Below are 19,907 nucleotides of genomic sequence, written 5' to 3'. Positions count from 1 at the left end.
AATGTCAAATATATAAAATAATAATCTAACACATCTGTTCATTTGCATACTTAAATTTCTAATCTGTTTCCACTCACAGTGGCAATCACTTTTGCTTACGCTTCAATAAAATAAAGTTTTATTAATGACAAATAAAGTGTGACTGGTGCACATGTGGGACATATTTGTCGGGGGTCTCCTAAACGTCTCCCGAACAAATGCAGGAGTAGTCAGGAACCATTCAGTGTGTATAGTTTATTCCTCCCAGGTGCACAAAAGATTATTTACAAAGAAAATAAACAACTGACTTAATTCAAAACAAAACAAAAATCTGTATACAAAACACAAGCGGCTGAGCCAGTCTGCATGTTACCCTCAATGTAACATCTCACAGAATGCCCAGGTAGGCCCTGACGGCCCCACTGCCCCTCCCACTAGGCATAATAGTCATCCCTTTATCATTTCTTTCCCCCAAACACTCTTTTTTCCTCAGCATATTTCCAGCTGTATTCCTACAATACATATATATATATATGTATACACACATTTATGGCCACTTCCAGGCAGCCTACAGTGTTTCACAATAACAAAAAACAAAACAAAAACAAAACAAACCAAAATAATGCAGTTCACGTGACCTTTCCAAGGGCGCGCAAACCCACTATTTGAACCCCGGAACACCATACCATCGGCTTGCATAACCACTCGTATGATCGGCGATCACGGAGAGTCTACGCGACCGGCTTTATTAAAGGTGAGTAAAAAAAAAAATATGTTGGCCACCCTCTGTGCCGCTCAAAATATACCTCTTACCCCTTCCTGTTATCTGCCCGGTCGACTAAAAGACGCGCAGCCATGGTAACCCAGCGCTACAAGTGTAGAAACTAACGGTGGTGGTGCGTGTATGCGCTCAGGTCAGCTGTCTGCGGCCCGGGACGGTGTAACTCCGTCACATATTTAACAGCTGGTTCTCTCAATTGGTCTGCAGCTGACATTATTTACAATTCTGTGTATCTTCACAATTAGAGATTATCGTGCTAATTTAAAGACCTCATAATGTACCTGCTGAGTGATAAAAGCTATGTTGTTAAATCCCTGCTATAAGGAAAAATTGCTCTTGGACATTCACGATGCATAGTCATTCATTTGAGCTTGCTCACTGGGATTGGTCAATGCTCTCTTACAATATCTTAGATCATCATATAGCTTCTTACTTCTTATTGAGGAAGAATTTGCTTCATACAGCACCATGGATTTTATTGTCCTATAAGGCAGCTGGGCAAGGCTTTTGTTCTTTCCACTTCCAATATGATTTAAGACAGAAGGAGAACTTAAGTGATACATAGAGTAAAGTAAGAGCGCAGGGAGAAGGCAAGCACAATAATTTTGGAGTGAGGGCGCAGGAAAAGGAAGAGGGAGGGAACCCTTGTAATAAAAGATGATAGTGTTATATTTCACAAAACCCTAAGGGGACTGGATGCACCTGCAGAGATAAGGTACAGAAGGATGAGAGAAATTTTGCTTGTATGTTTGTGTTGGTGATTCTGGGTTAGATGAGCCTTAAAGTGTAAATACTATTTTAAAAAATTACATTTAGATAAATAGGTTATGAAGCTTTGACAACACAAACTTCCACCAAAGCTCACAGGGAGAAGTTTAGTTCATAAACTCAAACTTTGTTAAGAGAAGCTATAAACTTACTATGGTATGGAAAACATGTGGTTTTGTGTTAGAAGGTTTATGCCTATTATCCCCAAAACAAAACATTTGGATGTATTTATTTGTATTTAATCGGATGTATTTATTGGAAGTAAATTAATGCAGACTTTAATTCTAAGAATTTCAAATATACACCAAAAATTATCATAGTAAAATAAAAGCCATGCAAATTCTGACACAATAACCTGAAAAAAGAGAAAATGCAGATTAAAAATATACACTAAAGGTACCGACTCACTCAAGACAAAGCATAAAAGTAAAAACACTTGAGCACCTGTCATTTAACATAAAACATGAAGTAGCACAAAGGACCACTGTGGCGGGGCGTGGTCTGCGATGCCGCTGCAGGCGAGATGGACACGCCTGCGTGGCATCTGCAGTCATGCCTCACCTGCATAAAAAGCTGGTCCTGACTGCCATGATTGTTGTTGTTGGTATGTTGGTAGTTGAACTGGCAGCGGGAGAGCTGCAGCTGTGTGTTTGAACAGCAACCATACGTGTGAAAACTGGTGTTAATAAAGATGGTGAAGAGCACAGGAATGTCATCGGGTCTGCCGTGGTTTGTTACAAGGACTAATAATAAAAATTCCAGACAATTTAAAACAGACAGAGGGAATGAAAAATAAGTAGGAGTCATCACAAAGAACACTTTTCATACAACAGCCACTAAAATTATCTTGAAATTCATTCTGAAGCAGACATGAAGTCAATGCAGAGACTTCATAACTGGTGTAGCCATGTAAACCAGGGTGTCATCAGCATAACTATAGAAAAAAAATGCAAACAATTGTGATGAAATATTGCAGTTAATTTTAAATTGGTTGAGATGTTCAGTGTGATGACTTGCAAGATAATCTGGAGATTAGTACATCACAGTCATAATGGATTTATGACCTCAAAGTTTGACTGGACAGGAGCCAGGCTGACCCACCAATAAAGGGCCTGCTGAACCTCACAACCAAAGAACAACTGAGTATCCAGTATCCAGTTCTTTTTCTTACCCGTGTTATTATTTTATTATTTAATTTGAGTTTTTGATAAAGAAAAAAAATGTTTCTTTCTTTCTTAAATATACACATCCCAAACATGCTTTTCCTGAAAAAAAGCTCTCTGAGCTGTACTTCATTATTGTTTCAACTCTTACCTGGGAGCATAACTGCAAGAAGTAATATTAGTGCCACATTAAAAAGAAATATATTCATAATTCTGAGAATAATCTAGAAAGTTTGAGGTTGAAATCAAAATACTATTCCAGGAAAAAAGAAAAAGAAAAAAGAGAATAAAGTCAAAATGTGGAGATTAAAGTTGTCGTTTTAAGCCAAACAACTGCCTCGACTTCTGTGTGATCTATACCTTGTGTTGATGTATTAGTGAAACAGCTGGATCAGCTGTTATATTATCTCTTGTGATACAACGTACATCCTCTTTATTGCACTGGGGTGTAGCCATTAGTATCATGCCATGCCTCCTGATAACATTTCCTATGGGTAGCATTAGATTTTTCCCATTTCCCATTGTTATTATTTTAAGCTTTTCATTTTCTTACTTTTTGCACTGTACTGTATATATCTACTTTTGTATTGTTTTGACTTTTTTTCAAACTGTTATTTTGATTTTAATGTCAAAATTTTGACTTTAATTTCAAAATGAACTATTTTTTTCCTGAATGTGGCCCTAATGCCCCGTTGTAGTCTGTGTTTATGTATGTGGAAAAACTTGGAATAAACATAGCATTTTAATCAGAAAACAAACAAACAACAAATAAATAAAAGAAAGGTCTGGCATGTACTTTAGAGGTTTTATTAAAGCTGTATTTTAATGGTTATTGGAATTTTTTTTCCAATAAGAATTGTGCTTTGTACATATATGCACACATTCCTGTTTCATATGTCTCATTACTGAAAAAAAACCCAAAACGGATCCTCCAAACAAGCTGTCTAGGGCTTTTGTGCCCGGGCTTCTGTACGTTGATGATTCGGGCATGAATATAAGCATGTATCTAATTTCACAATTAATCCTTGGATATTTATCTGGTGTTAAAGGTCAAACTGCATCTAATAAATGCATGTGTACCTATCCAGACTGGTGACTCACTAAGGGTGTCATAAACTATAAAGGTTAGAAGCTTCTCATATTGACTGCTGTTGTGCATGCTGCATCACTTTATACATTAGCTGCACAAATTATACAGAAGCATCAAGCAGCTGCTCGAATTCAATCTGACAGCTTGTCATTATGTGTTACAGCCACCTTCTCTTCAATATAAAGTATACCATAGCACTGACTCAGTGTACATCCATTGACACTGAGGCAGAAAGAGTTTCTCCTGGAGAAGGGTTTAATAGGAAAAAAGAAAAAACTTAAGAAAAAGAAATCAGCTCAAGCCAATAGTGACAACTCTGTCAGACAACGAGGATCAAAGAAAATATCTTAAGGTATATGACACTGAACTCAAAGTGTAGAAAAAGTTATTTGTGCCTTATTTTACAATAAAGTTTCATTGTGAGGAAGCATGACTGATTCTCAAAAAACTGCTATAGGGCTTATTTGTTGACTCCAAACGACTTAGGAAAATCATGAAAACCTAAAATGGTATTTTATCAACTCAAATCATAAATAAATTACCTTTTATCTTTTCTCTCATCCATCTAAAAAGTTAACATTTTCTTAGTACATCTCAACTGAAAGCATAAATTCATCCTTTATTGTGGGTAGGGTTTTTTTTTTCTTGAGCGACATTGTGTTTTTTACTTGTATTGCTATGTATCACTTTTATTTTATTTATCTCTTTAGTTTCAAATAGTTTTACAGCACTTTGTTTGAAAGCTCTTTATAAATAAAGTTATTATTATTATTATTATTATTATTACTACTACTAATGGAAAAAGTGCTAAAGTGTGCCTCATACGCCAACAGGGAGTGGGTTTTTAAAACTAACAGGGACACCAGTAAGAACACAAAACATAAACATTGCAGAACCGAGAGACGGCGTGCCATGACCCCCGGTGCCATCTTGAACACATACTCGGATCGACTCATCATGGGTTGCCACGACTCTATTCGGATCGACTGGTTTTCCATTACAATCCAGTACTACCTAATGTGCGTGATTTCGTCATAGCAACACTGCAAAGCGGGGTGGGACACTCTCACGACTCATCGAGTGACGCTACTGAACAGCCAACCGGTGGCATGAAGTCTGATGACTTCACATTTTAGTACCTGCTCAGATCACTTGGAACCCCGGCCGAGCAGGTACTAAAAAAGTACCTGGTACCACGTACTATGACCTACTGGAAAACCCTGAAAACCATGGTGAACCGCTGTGACTCAATCCGAGTAGGTACTAATGGAAAAGGGGCTTTTGTGCTCCTTAGTAACCATCTTCTGATGGCTGCTGACAGAAGGATAACATGCCAAATCAGAAAACTCACACTGATGGTCAACCAGATCTCAAGACAATAGAGCACATTTGGAATGTGTTAGAAAAGGAAGCTGGCATCGTGGATGTTCAGCCAACAAATTTGCAGCAACTGTTTGATGCTCTCATGTCAAAAGAGACCACAGTTTCTGGGAAATGGTTCCAAAACCTTTCTGAATCGTTGCCATGAAAAATTTAGGGAATTAGGTATAAGTGGGTCAAATCAAGTGCTAGCAATCTCTAGCTAGTGCTGGATTAGTGATTAGTTATATTGTTATGAAAACAATTATTATATATACAATATTATGACATTTTGTTTTTTTTGTAGGTGTACTGCGATATACATTAACATAACAGCTCTGATGAAATATGATTTGCCCTGTAAAGCCTTAACCATTAAATAATTGCCAGGAAATTATATTTTTTGAAACTATAATATTTACTGAACATTCCAACAAATTTAATTAAAAGAAATAAAATATCAATTTTCATAATTTTGTATCACTTTTACTACATTTGTGCAATTTTTGCTCACAGTCACACTGTGTGTGTCTGATTGGTTAGCTACAATGGTAGATAAAGTTGTGTCGAATAGCAGATGTGTATGTTGTGACTTGAAGAAATGTTTATTCTATGTGAGTAATAGCAGAAACAAAATCTCATCTTCAAAAGAGTATTAAAGTTTGACCACCCTTTGTAATAATTATTTAGAAAAAAAGATTAATCAAGACGCACTATACAGTAAGTCATTAGGAGATGTTTCTCATAACATAGCATGGAGGATTGCTGTAGGCAGTAGAAAGATGAATTGGTTTTGGTGATTTTTCTCTTACCTTTAGTAACATACCAAGTTAGTCCTGTTCATCTAAATATTTGCCTAATTTATATAAATAAATGCATTTCTTGCATATAGTTTTTTTTTTCTTAAATAGGATCAAAGGAAGAGTTTTTTCCAAGGTAACAACACACGATCAAAAAATTGCATAGGAAGTAAGTGAGTTGTTTTTAGGTGACTGATTTTTTTCAAAATCTCTGTATGTCTAGAAAATGTGTTTTAAGTGAGCTCATTCATTAGCTAATGGACAACATTTAGCACATTTGACACTGAGGGGCAATTAAGGCAGTTACACATAACAATCAGTATCAATGCAATTCGTTCAGGATGCTCATTAGGGTGCATTATCATCATTGCAAGTGTCTGACTACACAGCAGGGGTTTCAAGCCAATCAGCCTAAGTGATATTGAAGACATCTCAACCACAATATACGGCCATTTACCTTGTTAGCATGCAGTCAATTAATTAAATGTGCTTTTCAATTTGAAATGGGGACATTTTGACAGCAGTATTATGGATACATTTACAGTTGCACATCTTTTGATTTAAATACTATGACTGATTTTGTGTCATTCAGTATTCTTTAATAGCTGTATGTCTGTTTCTTTTTGACCTCTCCAGTCTTCAGCGTTAAAATAAAATCTTCCATTAGTTTTTTTTTTATGAACCTTTAAAAAAAATCAAAAAACTCTTTGGCATCCAAAAAGGGTTTAATAAATTAAGCGTTTTCTATCATTGAGGAACACATACATCCTTTCCCTCCAATTTTTATGTACATTTCCTGTTCAGGATTCTGTAGTTACAGGCAAATATGCTTTAAATGTTCCTGTTGTTGCTTTTTTGTGGATGGCTATAGCAGAGGTGCTAGAGTGGGGCATCTACAAATCAAAAGGTCAGTGGCTTAATCCCTGACTCCTACAGTCTATGTGTCAAAGCATCTTTGGGCAAGATCCTCAGCAAATTCATCAGTGTGTGTGTCAATGTTTGATAAAAGTAGTTAGGTATAGGTAAGCTGAATGAAAGTGTGTGAATGGGTTAATAGATAGTAGAAGAACTATGAGTGCTCAAATTGAGTAGAAAGATGCAGTACCAGTATACCATTTGACAATATTTTGACTAATTCTATTCTAGAATTTGGGCCTAAGAGCCGGCATTGTTGTGCATCGATCATAGGTAGAGCCTAAGCGCAGCTTAGCGGACCAACATCTAGATGTTGCTGCTCATTATCACCAAGGTCCAGTTTCAAAAATATGTGGAACAATATTTCTGTTGGATATTCTTGCTTGTGCTCTTTTGGGTCTTTCATCCAGCTGCCAAGATAACCAAAGTTGTACCATACAATGAGTTGATGTGAAACTCAGTGTTAAAAACAATGGAAATTACCACTGTCTGTGTTTCTTAAGCTGCTTTTTTGAAAAATGTTTATTCTTTTTTTTCTTTCCCCCTTTGTAGTAAATGACACAGTTGCTTCCTTTTCATGGTCAGGCCAAATTTTTTGCCAATCAGTATTCAACCTGCACAAAGCTTCATCTGTGTCACGCTAAACCCATCTCACTTTTTTGAAGAGTGCATACAAGCACATCTGGTTATGTACGTGCAATTCTTACCTCTCCACAGCTAAACGGACACAAATGCACTACTTTTCCAACCAGACAGCACAGACATACAGGGAGTGCAGCATTATTAGGCAAATGAGTATTTTGTCCACATCATCCTCTTCATGCATGTTGTCTTACTCCAAGCTGTATAGGCTCGAAAGCCTACTACCAATTAAGCATATTAGGTGATGTGCATCTCTGTAATGAGAAGGGGTGTGGTCTAATGATGCACACCCTATATCAGGTGTGCATAATTATTAGGCAACGTCCTTTCCTTTGGCAAAATGGGTCAAAAGAAGGACTTGACAGGCTCAGAAAAGTCAAAAATAGTGAGATATCTTGCAGAGGGATGCAGCAGTCTCAAAATTGCAAAGCTTCTGAAGCGTGATCATCGAACAATCAAGCGTTTCATTCAAAATAGTCAACAGGGTCGCAAGAAGCGTGTGGAAAAACCAAGGCGCAAAATAACTGCCCATGAACTGAGAAAAGTCAAGCGTGCAGCTGCCAAGATGCCACTTGCCACCAGTTTGGCCATATTTCAGAGCTGCAACATCACTGGAGTGCCCAAAAGCACAAGGTGTGCAATACTCAGAGACATGGCCAAGGTAAGAAAGGCTGAAAGACGACCACCACTGAACAAGACACACAAGCTGAAACGTCAAGACTGGGCCAAGAAATATCTCAAGACTGATTTTTCTAAGGTTTTATGGACTGATGAAATGAGAGTGAGTCTTGATGGGCCAGATGGATGGGCCCGTGGCTGGATTGGTAAAGGGCAGAGAGCTCCAGTCCGACTCAGACGCCAGCAAGGTGGAGGTGGAGTACTGGTTTGGGCTGGTATCATCAAAGATGAGCTCGTGGGGCCTTTTCGGGTTGAGGATGGAGTCAAGTTCAACTCCCAGTCCTACTGCCAGTTTCTGGAAGACACCTTCTTCAAGCAGTGGTACAGGAAGAAGTCTGCATCCTTCAAGAAAAACATGATTTTCATGCAGGACAATGCTCCATCACACGCGTCCAAGTACTCCACAGAGTGGCTGGCAAGAAAGGGTATAAAAGAAGTAAAACTAATGACATGGCCACCTTGTTCACCTGATCTGAACCCCACTGAGAACCTGTGGTCCATCATCAAATGTGAGATTTACAAGGAGGGAAAACAGTACACCTCTCTGAACAGTGTCTGGGAGGCTGTGGTTGCTGCTGCACGCAACGTTGATGGTGAACAGATCAAAACACTGACAGAATCCATGGATGGCAGGCTTTTGAGTGTCCTTGCAAAGAAAGGTGGCTATATTGGTCGCTGATTTGTTTTTGTTTTGTTTTTGAATGTCAGAAATGTATATTTGTGAATGTGGAGATGTTATATTGGTGTCACTGGTAAAAATAAATAATTGAAATGGGTATATATTTGTTTTTTGTTAAGTTGCCTAATAATTATGCACAGTAATAGTCACCTGCACACACAGATATCCCCCTAAAATAGCTAAAACTAAAAACAAACTAAAAACTACTTCCTAAAACATTCAGCTTTGATATTAATGAGTTTTTTGGGTTCATTGAGAACATGGTTGTTGTTCAATAATAAAATTATTCCTCAAAAATACAACTTGCCTAATAATTCTGCACTCCCTGTATTGCTGTGGTTATCCACTGTGTCGGTACCGGAAAGCATGAAGACATGTGTTTACTTATTAGGAAGAGGTAGTTCCTCCACTGTTTATTGCTGCTTTATTATGAAACATCTCTCTCTGCACCATCCACACAGAGGGATATTATGGTGTTAATGTAGTTCTCAGTCACAAGACATTGAGGTAACGTTACTTACCTTTGCTTTACGGATAGTCTTTCTCTGAAAAGATGAAAAATTGCCTTTTTCTTTTCAGTAGAGCTCCAACGATTTAATGCCAAGGCACAGTGAACCTGTGTGTGCTAGCTCACAACCTCACAGCTAGTTTTAATTGGTTTCTCTTTGACTCGTTACCTGACTGTGTCTTTAAAACAGCTAGTGCTCAGCAGGACGCTAATGAAACTAAGAACATGTCACTTTGTGCACATATTCTGAATCAGCATGTTTATAATTGTTTTTCTTTCCTTGGCACTGAATCATTGGTGTCATTTAAACATGATACAATCACATTCTTGTAAATTTCTTCTTCACAATGACTGACATTTTGACACATTCTGTAGTGGGTTCATTATTGTATCTAAAGGTATACAAGGGAGACTACTGAGGGTTTATTAGTCTATTAGTTGTATTTTTCATAACCACATTTTTTAAATAATTGCTGGCAGTGTCTGGTCGGGTGATTTGTTTTGTTTGACATGAAGCCAAAAGTGTTTGTGCTCCACACATTATTGTTTAGCTAATTAAAAAAGACTAGAAAGAATAGAAAGTTGGCACTTTACTTCAATATGTCTAACTTACCACTGCTAGGAGAGTCTTGACATGATTTAATGCGCCTTTGTACAGAGTTTTCATGCTTAGCAGGGACTGCGGAGATTTGAGTGTATTTGAAAACCCCTCTGTGTGCATCTAACCCATGCTGGATTTGCATCAGCTAGCACAGACACTAATTAACCTCTCAGCTGGTGTTTTTTTCAAATGCAATGTTACATTTATTTGTTTATCATTACAAAATAAGGAACATTTCCAACCTAATTGTTTTTGGTAGAAGCCTTCAGGGTCTCTCTTACTTTGGCTATGAGCTTTTTTTTTGATGGTTTCTTTCAGTAAGACACTCTTCCAAAGTATTTCATGAAGCTTAAAAACCCCCCAAAACTAGTGACATACACTCACGCAACTACACATCTGCTTGTTAATGCAAGTATTTAATTAGCGCCATGATGTATTTAAGAATGAAGACCTGCTAGATGGGCTTTTCTGAATATTTCACAAACTGGAAATTTGCAAACAACCATCTCTAGGGTTTACATAATTTTATTAGGGATTATTAAAGCATTCTGATTCTGATACAGAGAATGTTCTGAAGAAGAGAAAATACGTCCTTATTACCCATTGAGAAGCGGCTTTATGGGCCAATATGTCTTGTTAAAGTCAGAGGCCAGAGGAGAATAGCCAGAGTGCTTTCAGCAAAAGGATAGGATAGCAAAATTAATTCAAATAACCACTTGTTACAACTAGAGCACAATAGCAACTCTGACTTCATAAAACCTTGAACCTTGAAGCAAATGGGATAAAACAGGACAGGACCTCACCAGAAGTCACACAAGTTAGCTAAGAACAGGAAACTAAAGGTACAATTTACACATGCTCACTAAGTTAGACAATAAAACATTGGAAAAATGATGCTATGTCCGATGAATCTTAATTTCTGATGTGACAATTTCAATGGTAGTGTCAGAATTCAACATAAACAAAGTGAAAGCATGGATCCATCCCGCTTTCACATTTCCTCAGGCTGCTGGTTGTGGTGTAATGTTTTAGGTACACTTGGTCCTCTTAGTATGAACTGAGTATCATTTAAACTCCACAGCTTACATGAGTAGTGTTGCTAACCATGCCCATACCGTCATGATCACAGTGTACCAATCTTCAGGTGGCTGCTTCCAGCAGGATAACACACTGTGCCATCTCGAATGGTTTCTTGAACATGAGAATGACTTCACTGTACTCAAATGGCCTCCAGTCAGCAGATCTTAATCCAATAGAACTCCTTTGGGATGTGTTGGAAATCTGCAAATCAACTGTATGATGCCATCATGTCAATATGGACCAGAATATTTGAGGAATGTTTCCAGCCTCTTGTTGAATGTATGCCACAAACAATTAAGGTACTTCTGGAGGCAAAAGGGGCCCAACCAATAATTGCAAAGTATAACTAATGAAATAGCCATTTTTACACAAAGCTTATGTGTCACACTGTGAAGTTAACCTGCTGCTTCTGATGCTGAACACTTGTGTTCAGCATCAGAAGCAGCAGGTTAACATCCAGTCTGTGAACTTGTCTGGGTGGCAGAAATATTGCACTGCTTGCAGAAACAATATTTTTCCTCCTTTTCTAACATGTGATCAGTCTTGACACTAAAACTATTGCTTTCAGAATGAATCAAGCCAAACATGGCTATTTTATATGGGATATTCAGGAAAAAGAAAAACCTGTACCTGTGAGGTACTGAAAGTAAAGAAAGAGGCTTGCAATGAAAAAATAAAACAAAAGGTAGTTCTATGTTGTCAATGTCCTTCATTTAACTAATTTGCAGATAATAATAATAATAACAATAATAATAATAGTAATAATAATAGTAGTAGTAATAATAATAACATTTACAGTCTTATGAAAAAATGTTGATCCTCTAAATGCAACAGAATTTTTTCAAACAGTGTCAATTTGTGAGTGCTGCAGTCATGACATTAAATGACAGATGTTATCTCTTCACTTGTGCAGTGACTGGAAAAGTTTTAAGCTTCCTACTGCCAGGTCAAAGGACAACAGGAAGCACAAAGAGAACATCTCTCACTCAACCTCCTCTCTTCCTCTCTCTTTCAATGCTGTCTTGCTCTTCTCCTTCCCTTTCGGTCTTTAATCCTTCCTGTTGTTGTATTGAATGAATGCCAGGAAGACTGGCATTGGACGAGGGAGAACATTGTCCATTAAACCATCATGTTCCATTACCAATGGAGCAGGGAATGGAGGAGGAGTTGGAGAAGGAAAAACATTCGCACTGGAAGAAAACAACAGCAAAGTGCCTCGCATGTGCCGAAATATTTTCTTCTAGTTTCGGGTTCGGAGTAACTTCACACCTCACAAAGAAAAGCTAAAGCACTCCTCTTCTCTCTGGATGAGAGTGTCAAGTGTGTTTGGGTGTTGTACTTTCTGCTACATCCAAAGTGATGCTGCTGAGTCCTGGAGTACATCCACTATACCACGGGCAGAATGTCAGCCATGGGTCACAGAAGCTGTTAGTAAAGCTTTCTAATGTTACCAAACTGTATACTGTTATTTCTGAACACAATACTTCAGTGTGTGTCCAAATTAGAGTTCCACTTCAACAATTTGTCATTTTTTTCTGCTTATGCTCAGCCGACCTTGGTTTAAAACACAATTTTCATAAATTATATAACTGTGGATTTTATGTTAGAAGCAGGGTTGGCTGTTCCTCGTGTTTAGTGATCCTTGCTCAAAGGTTTAAAGTATTAAAATACAGCACTACAAAATCATAACAGCCATTAATAAATACTGAAGATTACATAGGGTACACCATTACTTCAGCTTTTTCTGATCGATTGGACAATATAATTAAAAAGCAGTACATTAGGTGAACTATTTGTATTACATAACTATCCCCTGTGTATAAGCTTATTTATTGTGGGCTGGCTGGTTATGTCTGTATTCACAGGTGCAAGAAAGTGAAAAATAATGGTAAAAGTAAGAAAAGAGTAAAAAAGAAAAAACATAAATGCATGCTTTAAGCGACTCAGCAAGATGGATGAGGGTGATGCCTGTTTAAGGCATTTTTCATTTATCATATACTGAGGATTTGTTTCTTTTCACAAAGCTTTATGCAAGCTTTACACACGTCATCCTGATGAACGTCATCAAGATGATGGACAACTACAGTAGTATAAACTGAGTGATGACTTGGCTACACAACGCTGATTCAGCAAAGATGTAAAACAGGCCAATGTCCAATGTCTTATGAACAAGAAACAAGCACAAACAACTCGGCAGGGCTTATTCCTGCAGTGTGAGGAATAGTGATGTTTTAAATCACTTGCCCATGGGCCTGTGATCTATTCATATTAAGCTATTGCCATGCTTATTAGGGTCTATACAACTACTACAACTATTCCCAAGAAAGGTTGTGCAATCATTGGTAAGTATAGATGATCAGATTGCTCTCTGATGTTATCATGTAATATAAATGTAAAACTTCTGAAGTGCAACATTGAAATGTAATAAAATAAAATATATTGTCCACTATCAAGTGAGCTGCCAGGATCTTTTGAAAGCAAACCACAGAACATAACAGAATGTAGGTTAACCAGCTTTAAAAGCTTCATATTCTAGGTACAACTGTGCGTTCATTCTTGATAACGCACAGAAAGCAGTTAGTCACACACATGTTAGTATAACATTTAGATGTGTAATTGGACGAGGTAGTATGTGGGTCACAAAACATGCTGTGTGTGAGAATATGGGTCAGAATACATCATACATCCCCTTAATCGCTCTCTGTCTCTCGCCCTCCCATGTGAGATAGATGACAGAGAGACATATTATCACACCCTGCTGGCCCATATTCCTGCTTTCCCCTCATTTAATCATCAACCTCTTTTCTAATTCATTCATCTGCTACCATCCTTTATTGTTGTGTTAATCGCTTGTTTGGATTGCTTATCTCCATAAACAACTGCTGGCACACTAACCAGATAATTTAGATGATATTATCAATCATGAATTGTAAAAAATAATCTGTCAGAGGATTTAGGTTATCAGTGTAGCATTGTCAAACTAGCCTAAATACTATATCTGCTTTGTTAGCATTTACATGATGAAGAATGAGTCTGAAGCATACCGAGGTTCACACTTGGCATCAAATTAGAATTTTTAATTCTTATTGTATTCTGGCTTACCTATTATTTAATCTAGGAGGAAATAAATACTTACAGCTGTCAAATTAGGTCAATTCCATGCTAATGACGTAAGACTGGTGCCACTCTCTATATTGGTGATAGGCAATTAGCAAAGATTATCCAAACTCCGAAACATAATTTAATTAGCTAATTAATACAGATTATAGCCAAACATAGTTTCTGAAAACAAGGTCATAGTCATGGTGACATCAGCCAGTGGTTTCTAGGCTTCATAACCCTCAAATTTAGTTTTTTGCCTGCTATGTTGTTGGTTTTTAGAGCTAGAAGTTACTGTCTTGGACACAAGAGCAGAATTAGTTAATGTCAGGGTGCAGGTGCTAAAAGACTAATAGAATACTAGTATGTCACTAAGCAAAACTAGAGCACAAACTATAGCTACACACACCGAACTTTAAACCTGATAAAACTTGCAGTTGTTATGAATTGGGGACCATAAGCATACGACAGGTTTTTATAGCTAAAATTAGGGATTTCAACATAAGTGTCTGTGGGGATCTGTGGTTTCTGGTGCTTTCACATTGGCTTCATTTTTCAGTCCTAGAACATGCTGATTGGTTATAACATGCAAATGTGAGTGCTCAAAGGGTTGTTACAAGGTAACTATAGCCAACTATTTGTGTCCATTGGTTGTAGAAGCAAATAGGCTGCCATCGTGCTGAACACAAGCATAATAAGACAGGTGATCTTACACGGCTCCAAACAAATTCCTTCACTGGTCCACTTAGTTAGTTAGTTCAAAGTAAAATGTACTTGCAGCTGTTGGCGGTGTTGATTTGGCAAGAACCAGGAAGGGAAAGTTTTTAATGAGCAGGTGCATCAGAGACCTGGGAGGTTTACGGGGTGTCCTGTGAACTAGTTGTGTCAATGTGCAGAGGAACAGAAATATGTATTAATATTCTTTCATGCACATATGAACCACATAGTCAGACTGTGGTATCTCAGTGGTGTGCACAACACTGAATAAATCCTACCACTGATTGCAGTATATACTTTTTGTGATTGGTCAGTCATCCCTGGAAATCCAGTTTTGATTTATAATAACTGGAAATTATGATTGCTCAGTGAGCAGGATGGAGCCAGTACAGACTGGAAAATGAGCCATAGGAATTCAGGGAGCACTTTATATCCAGCTATGATTGGTACTGTAAATCAAGACAGCAAAAAATAGCATGTTTGTACACACACACACACACACACACACACACACACACACACACACACACACACACACACACACACACACACACACACACACAGACAGTAAACACACCATACTGTCTGCTGTGTGTTCCCATGTGCACCCTTGACCATTTTCACTAAAGTCTTGTGGGAAAATTCACTAAAATAAAGTGTTTTCTCACAAGAGATTGTGAAGCTCAGATGCATTTGTAGATTAAGTGACTAATTTCCTGTCGCTGAGTCCTTCCACAAGTCACAACATAACACCTCCAGTCCCCTTTGCCAAGTGGAAAAAAGCCTTGAGCATAAAGGATAAAGGATAACATTTTACTGTTACCCTTTTTACATTTTAGAGCACTGTCACTTCACACAAAACACCTCAGTTGAACTGGTTAGAGTTTCTGCATGGCTGTTTCTTCTTGAGTGACAGGTGCCTTACCCTATCACACTTGACTGTGAGGTGACAGCTGCACCTGCTTACCCCACTTCTGTTCTCTTGTGGTTCCACATTGTTGCTCTAAGCAGCTGACAAGATGGCAGTACACCCTTACTCGCTTGAGAGTGTCCATCACTGTCTGCTTTCATCCATTTCTGCTGTGTCTCTGAAAAGGCACCCTGGGATGCATGCTGGGGCGAACACCAGCATCACTAAACCTCTTTAGTAAGTAGACCAACTGAAAAAGAAACTTCAGATTTTGAAAGCTGCTGGTGATAAAAACTGAACAAAGAGACATTTTAAGACTGAATACTTTGTGGAACTGTTTCACTACAACTTACTTTTTTTTTTTTAACTTGAAAAGACGCTACATTTCTTTTGTGCATTGCATTTTGGGAGCATTTGTGCTTCAGTAGCACACTCAAAAATGACTCAAAATAACTCTTCTAACAGGAACACATTACAAACTAAAAACCTGTTTAAAGCAAGCGTGTAGTACAGCTAAGATACAAGGTGCAAGAAAGTCAGGTCACGTGGACTAAAACAATTACTTTTTAAAACTCCTGTTCTGCTTATATTACCAGTCATCCATCAGACTTCATGACTTGTATGAAAGCCAAAACACCATGAAGTCAAAAACAACAGCTGTGGCTCAGGAGGCAGAGCCAGTTGGAAGGTCGGTAGTTCGATCTCCAGCTCCTCCAGTCCACATGTCAGTGTCCTTGGGCAACATACCGATCGCCCAAATTGCTCCCAATCCGATTAAACCCCCATGCAGAGTTTGAAACTGTGCATGATAGGCAGAGAATACTTATAAAGCTCTGTCAATGTCTGAATGTGATCAGAGTAGAAATGTACTATGTATATAATAGTTAATGTATCTATGTTTTATTCTTCTTCTTATTTTTATTTGATAAGTTTATCTGATAGAGTAGATTTGAAAATTTGATGTAAGAATTTTGTTATAAAACTTCCAGTTGATATTTTACCTTCATTAGTAACACTGTTGAAACCTGCCAATAATAAACTCTTCGGTTGACTGAAAAAAAGAGGTCATCATTGCGAGTTCCAAAAAATGACTTTTTAACAGTTTTGTGATGACTTTCTTGTTACACAATTATCTCCATAACAACATTATCGCCTTTAAAGCCTGACTGAACAGACAAAAGCTGAGAAATTGTTCTGACATTTTAAAAAGAAAGAAGCAGAGGCAGAAGTGTCCACTGAGAGTTTGACAGGCGGCCACATGCCCAGCTGGGCAATTTTTAGCCTCTGCGAACAACACTCATAAGGTTAGGTGAAAATTCAACTTGGAGTTGTTTGGAAATGGTGTTGAAATCTATAATGTTTTTTCTTTTGCAACTGTATACTATCTATTACATCTAAATCTGTCTGCTTCTCGCAACTTGTACTGTATCTGATATCCTTCACTTATATTGAATTGCAGTAAATGCGTTTCTGTCTTTCTGTCAGGTCACTAAAGTACGATTATACCAAGTCCAGCAAGTGCTGAGTGCACAGGGCCAACTGGAGCAGTCTGATAAATAAAAAACCAAAAAATCTGTAACATCATATCACAGAATTCCATTTCAGACAGACACCTCCCCTTTGAATTAGAAGACTGATGTCTTTCTTTCCCTGACCCTTTTCCCCTCACATGCTGTCTCACTCTCTCTTTGGGTTTCAGTGTGTAAATCCTTGTGTTGCTTTGCCCTTTTAGGTCTTTCTCTTTTTTCCTTCTTTGTCAGAAGTGCTGTGCAGGGGATATAAGCCAGAAAAGGGTGGAGAGGGATAAGATGATAAAAAAAATTTAAGGGAGGGGATGAAAAGCAATGTTTTAAATTGTGTTAAAACAGCACCTGCACCCCCTTTCCTGTCTGGACTCAGTCATAGACTGATACTAACATTTCCATGGATCAAGATGTTACATAACATGATGGTGTGCTATGAAATTGTATTATGAACCACCAATCATTAATTCCATTAATCGATACAACTGACTGTTGTGAGAAATTAGATGAGTAACATCCTCTGCCTTTGACTATCTAAGTAATCTTTACACATCTAGCTAATTTTACATGTGACACTGTTAACCATTTTTGAATGTATTCTAATGTTTGTCTTGATTATCTACCTCTATCTTTCAGAAGATGGAAGCTGAAAGTTGAATGGATGGATTTTTTTTTCTTAACTGTCCCACCTGTTCCAAATTTGGTTAATTGACATTTCACTGTTACACAGTCCACCCTGTCAGGAAGTAGCCTTGAAAAAATAATTAGTTCTCACTGAACATTGACACTGAATTTAAATCTCAGAAGCTCATATTTCCATTAAGAAAATGTGATGTTTGGCCATCCATCTGTCCGTCTGGCCATCCGTCCGTACAGCCGTCCATCCATCCATCCAATGTGATGACAATGAACAACTGAGCCAACAGGTCCATTTTCTAATGACAGAGCTAACGATCTGAAGAGGATGCAGTAAGTGTACTAAAGTCAGAGGGAGCCAGTGTTAGTCAATATTGGCACCAAAGACATTAGCAAAGACATTTACCCTTCACTTCTCCTTCCTCTCCCCTCCCTTGCACTTTCTGTTTTTTCTTATTCTTTAAACTGTTCCAAGACACCTCATCCAGTTTGGCCTTTTAATCTTAGAAGAGAAGCAGTTGTTTCACTCCTTTTAATTTCAGCCATGATTCATCACTTCTGTCGCTCATTTCTTCAGGTGGTGATAGATAGATAGATAGATAGATAGATAGATAGATAGATAGATAGATAGATAGATAGATAGATAGATAGATATAATTATTTCTCATACACAATCACTTATAGACATAACTTTGACCACCTGTGGTATGTACTAAATGTCTATGGGCCCTGAGATCAGGGGTTAGTGAGCTGGAACAGCTTTGATATTTGCTGACCTGCCGGGCCGTGAAATATCCCTGTATATGCCCATGCCTCATATCCATTTAAATAGATTTAAATAAACAACCTCATACTGTGTCTGGATTGGATGAGAGCTCAGACAGATGGATGGATGGAGGGACAAAGAGAGATAGGTAGGTGAGGTAGAAGGTAAAATGCCGTTAAATGCAGTTTTTCCTCCTATTACCATAAAGCATGGGAATGTGATGATTGATGGTTTGGTGGAGGGATATGGCAAGCGCGGATAGACGATGTGTGCAGTGAGGAGGAACGGAAGAAGATTCTATTTCAGATCTGCCTTCATCTGACACACACGCATGCCATTGATCTTATATGTAGATTATGTTTAGCTTTTATCTCCTGCACAGACTTTTTCACTTAATACTTAGACAATATAAGTGTTCACTAGAACATAAATTCTCTTAATTGTTCAAATAACCTTTATGACATTGTTACATCTTTACAGTTCAAGACCATTAACTATTTCATTATTATACCTTATGATACATTTCAATAGATGCCGTTTATTATATGATCATTAGCAGTTAATGTTCTTAACATTTATCATTTTGAATACTTTCAGCTCATTGAATAGCCATTTTCAGTTGCTTTCAATTTGGTGTCATCCTCTTCCTACAAGGAGTCATTTATTACCTAATCTTAGTTGAAATTTGGTTGTTTTACTGCATTGAATGGAAGTTAGAGTTGGTGTTCAGTTTAATATAGCAACAAAACTCCACCTTTGGAGACTGGTGACAGTGAGTCAGTGACTTAAATAATAATAATAATGGATACTTTATTGATCCCCATGGGGAAATTACTTGTTTTTCTCTGCATTTGACCCATTCACTCAGTGAAGCAGTGGGCAGCCCACTAAGCAGGCGCCCGGGGAGCAGTGTGTAGGGACGGTACCTTGCTCAGGGGTACCTCAGGGTAGCCGTTAAGTGGATTCGAACCGCCGACCTGCCGATCATGGGGCGACCACTTTACCTACTGAGCTATCCCTGCCCCTGCCCCAAAGCACTCAGTTGTAACATTAGTTTGAGTGTCAGCATTCAGCTTCAGTACTCATTCTGTACTTGGTTTTGGTTTGGGTTAAAATACACCCATTAACACCTTATTATGACATCTACACAATGAATTTATGGACATGCTGAAGGCGGAAGAGTGTCTGAATAAATCATATATTTACTCCATGA

Source organism: Diplotaxodon limnothrissa, linkage group LG13 (assembly GCF_057381915.1).
Source record: "Diplotaxodon limnothrissa isolate DT_005_m linkage group LG13, D_limnothrissa_male_GT1.1, whole genome shotgun sequence".
NCBI classification, from domain to species: domain Eukaryota; kingdom Metazoa; phylum Chordata; class Actinopteri; order Cichliformes; family Cichlidae; genus Diplotaxodon; species Diplotaxodon limnothrissa.
Note: the sequence above shows the minus strand (reverse complement) of the source record.